Raw genomic sequence first — 4,832 nt, 5'->3', positions numbered from 1 at the left:
ACGAAAAAGTGGTTTAAGTTTAAGAAAAATTAAGACACCCTTATGTAGAAAAAGTTCATAAAGGGCCCAAAAGGTTGGCTATATGGAACTGTGTGAGAAATTGATGGCTTCGTCTTAACTCTGTAATCTTACTCGATCGATTGCCAATGATTTGCCTTTTTTTTTAACCCACCCTGTGTAAGAATCAGGTACGTTTAGTACACAATAGACTGTGATATAATATAAACAAGACGAGATCGTTATTGTTGCTAATGACAATAAAAAGAAAACAATATAATATTACTTAATATCAATAAGGGAAGAGTTCTTTGATTATAAGAATACCGACATCGATTATTGAACACAATTCCAACAAAAACAAAAAAGGGTCTATTGACTGAGCAAAGTGAAAAGTTATATAAATTTTTTCTATTATTTTTATGATAACTGGAATAGCAGCCTTAGAATAGTTTTGTTAGTCTTAAAATGTCTTTGCCTTGATAAAAATATAAACATAAGCACACATTATGTCTTCAAAATTTGCTTTTACAGAGGCCCATTTTCAGCCCAAATTTGTGACTTTTTGGGGGATGAAATTTCTAGGAGGGAAATGTGTTTCTTTTCAATGTAAACTTCCATAAAAGAGCATATTTTAATCAACTTTAAGTCATTACTATTTTGAGGCTAAGATTCCAATTCTCTTCAAAACTTTGAAAAAATTCCAAAAACGTTTTAATTTTCTCATACAATAGTCGTTCGCATTGAACAATAAACCGAGACCTCGGGTACCACAAGCTGTGCACGTTTAAAGATCCCTCGACAGTTAAAAATCGGAAATGAGCAGGCTAATGCCGATGTCCTGGCAAAATTTCTCTTTCACGTGGTGCAGGAAAGTAGGACGTAAAACTCCAGTCATCTCATTTTTTTGCCAACAAAAACAACATAAGACATGGAAATTTCTTTTAAAGGGATTGTAAAGAGGTTTTCTTAAAAAAATATGTGTATCGTATTAATATGCACCATTTCGATTTTCAATTAGACGTCTGTGTTTCCTGCAATTCCTCTCCACATAGGTGTTTGATGACATCATGATGGGCTTTGAGATTGTGATTTGCGATTAGTGACGTCATCAAACACTTAATTTTAGTGGATTTGTAATCACCACTGACGTCTGATCGACTATTTGAATGGTGTAAATTGATGCTATCAATGTCCCCGATACACATACAAAATTTAGAAAACCTCTTTACAATCCCTTTTTAATGATACATTTTGGCCTAAATTGACTCCACAGATTTATTTTAGTTTCAGAATTCCCCTTTCATACTTACTTTGGTTTCGATGATGGCTTTGGTGGCGGTGGCGGCTTATCTACTACTGAAGCATAGTATTTTTGACTGAAACACAAAACAGATAATTTTATAGACTGGAGTTGATAATGGTTTAATATATCAGAAATGGTGTGATATTGATCATAGTTTGATACTGATAATAGTTTGATATTAATCACGTTTTGATATTGACAATGGTTTGATATTGATAATAGTTTGATATTAATTACGTTTTGATATTGACAATGGTTTGATATTGACAGTGGTTTGATATTGACAATGGTTTAATATTGACACTGGTTTGATATTGATAATGGTTTGATATTAATCACGTTTTGATATTGACAATGGTTTGATACTGATAATGGTTTGATATTGACAATGGTTTGATATTGACAGTGGTTTGAAATTGATAATGGTTTGATATTGACAGTGGTTTGATATTGATAATGGTTTGAAATTGATAATGGTTTGATATTGACAGTGGTTTGATATTGATAATGGTTTGATATTGACAATGGTTTGATATTGAAAGTGGATATTGATAATGGTTTGATATTATATATTGATAATGATGTGATATTAATAATGGTTCTATAGATAATTGACGATGATTTAATAAAAATATTAATAACTAATATAGTGATAATGGTTTGATATCGACAGTACTGGTTTTGACGTCATGGTCTAATTATCGAGGAAGTATGACGAATGGGGGTGTGGTTCGGACACGATGAATGATTGGATATTTCATATTGATAATGGTTTGATACTGATAATAGTATACTTTTGATAATGGGTATGGTATATTGATAATGATAAAATGTATACCACGAAAGGAATAATAATAGTATATTAATAATGATGTCAAAAAAATAACACTCTTTCTCCTGTAATGTAATAATAATGATATGATATCAACGGCTTGCAGTGGCTTCATCCCTCTTAAAGTTTTATCAATAATGAAATCAATAATATCAACAATGATATACCAATAATATGACACCTGGGATATAATCTAATGGTAATTATATGATATCAACCATAAGACTTCAAAAGGGATATTATTTTATATGATATGATATAATAATGATTATGATAATTGAAATAATAATACAATAAAGATAATTTTAGTTTTATAAATAATGATAGCATAGAAAACGATTTAAAACTATGAATGGGAACCATAATGTTCCCGTTTTATTTTTAACGTCAAAATTGTTGTGTCTTAACTCAAAGGTCAGTTCTGGCCGGAAAATTGAAATTTGTTCAAAGGGACAGTCCTTTGACCTTATTCTTAGAAACGGGGATATTTAGCTAACCTTATCAGTAATAGTGTTCACAGCTCACCGTCGAAATTTAAACCTTCAAATCTATGTGTGTCCAGAATTATCCGCGTTTGAAAGTTAAAAAAACGACTCGTCTTATTTTGAGACTAATATATAGAAAAGATATAACATATAGAAATAGCAAGTAAAATTCCTATGGTTTGAAGAATTTTGCAAGAAATTATGCGTTTTTCGTACATTTCTAGTACTTTTGAAGACTATTTACATATATTCAACAATCAAATCAACCCCCATAAATATCGAGTCTGCCAATATTATAGATATAGATCGTTCTGATTTGTGACACAGATTTTTTGAACCATATTACTTTTTTATTTTGGTTAAAAATATCTAAAATACGTGGGAAGTCCATTCTAAAATATCGATTTAAGAATATGACAATAGCTATAAACTACCCTTTTTTATCTTCTATTATGTATTTCCCTTTGTTTTGAGGAAACAAGCATATCCTATAAATATGACACAGAAATTGTGTACAAAAATATATGTATATTTCTTGCGTTGCTAAGATAAACAAGTCGTCTTTGAGCTCAGTTATGAGATTTTAATGGCATCCAAGAATAAACCAGGTTATTATAGCCAATGATGTTTTTTTTAATATTTTTGATAAATAAAACAGCACTTTAGCTGTCAACTGGGGGAAGCAAACTTCTGTCGACTGCAGTGCCTTTATCATGACGCTTGTAAGTACTATTTGCGAAATCCATCTCGTTTTGATGGGGTAAAATGAAATCGACCCTCATAATAACAAAATTGCTGTCAGATTCTTAAAAAACCGAGGCTGCAATGTCGGATGATCAATAATTTGTAAAGTATATGTAATGATTTTGACAGTGGTACCATCAGGCTCCGACCAATACTATAACTAAAATTAAACACCATTCACCATTGCCCCTTCGGATATATTATTTGCCCCTACGAACAATCAAGTCTGGCTACGGGAGCTTTCCGTTCCATGCCAACAGATTTTATAAGTTTCGACTTGAGAAGATTGTATAGAATCTGTAGCTTATATTATTGATCTTTCTAATGGATTTAACACTGAAATGGGGGAATACAATAGCCAAGTGGAATAAAGGTCTTAATTATTAACATGGTCTAAATGGAAACAAATTACTCCGGCAAATGGCCATTTATCACGATCAGTTAACGACGATTTTCTCTCTTAAAAAAATAAGTGGATTGGATTGCTGAGAGTCTTGGAACGAATTTAGGTTTATGAATATGTACAGTATTTAAAATAAAATATTTCCCTGGTAGAAATTTGCAAATTTTGTCCTTTTTTGACAAATTTCATAATGATAAAATCTGCAAGCTATAAGTAATATCTTTATCTAAGCATAGGCCAATCCAATTTCAGATAGCCAATATATCAAAAATGAATAGTTATATTCGATTTACAAATTGATGAATGTGTGTGAATACAATAATAAGAGCTTTTATTAACAGAAAAAAAAATTCAGATACAACATTATAGAAAATTTTCGCTCACCATTTATTTATACGTCACGATGGATAAATTCAAGATATCCTTCAAAGATACTTTTTGCGACATCTTCTTTATTGAGTTGATACCAGTTTCGATCTTCGTTGAAAAAAATATGCCGTCCTTGAAAAACCATCGCGAAATTAGATGTCGAGGTTGTAATATTTATGAAGATTGTTCTGCTGCATCATGTTAAAGTAAATTATTAGATAGGGGAGGGTTTTAACAACATACAAAGAAAACTTAAAGGTTGTTGCCAAGATACAGAAAAAATGTCTCCACCGTGATGTTTGAGTGTATCAAAATGTTTTCATGGTGAGTCATGAGGAACAAGGAGAATGTAGGTTCTAATTGGCATATTTGGTCATGAGAAACTGTCAAGAAAACCTGGAGTGATATGGTGTGGCAAGAGAAACTAGAGTTGGCATGGTGTGTCAAGAGAACTAACTAGACTTGTCATGGTCTGGAAAGAGAAATTAGAGTTGCCATGGTGTGATAAGAGAACTAACTAGACTTGTCATGGTATGGAAAGAGAAACTAGACTTGTCATCGTGTGACAAGAGAACTAACTACACTTGCCATGGTGTGTCAAGAGAAACTAGACTTGTCATGGTGTGTCAAGAGAAACTAGACTTGTAATGGTGTGTCAAGAGAAATTAGACTTGTCATGGTGTGTCAAGAGAAACT

This window comes from Lottia gigantea (assembly GCF_000327385.1).
Source record: "Lottia gigantea unplaced genomic scaffold LOTGIsca_177, whole genome shotgun sequence".
In the NCBI taxonomy this organism is placed as follows: Eukaryota; Metazoa; Mollusca; class Gastropoda; family Lottiidae; genus Lottia; species Lottia gigantea.
The sequence above is the reverse complement of the archived record's forward strand: the minus strand, read 5'-3'. Positions refer to the sequence as shown.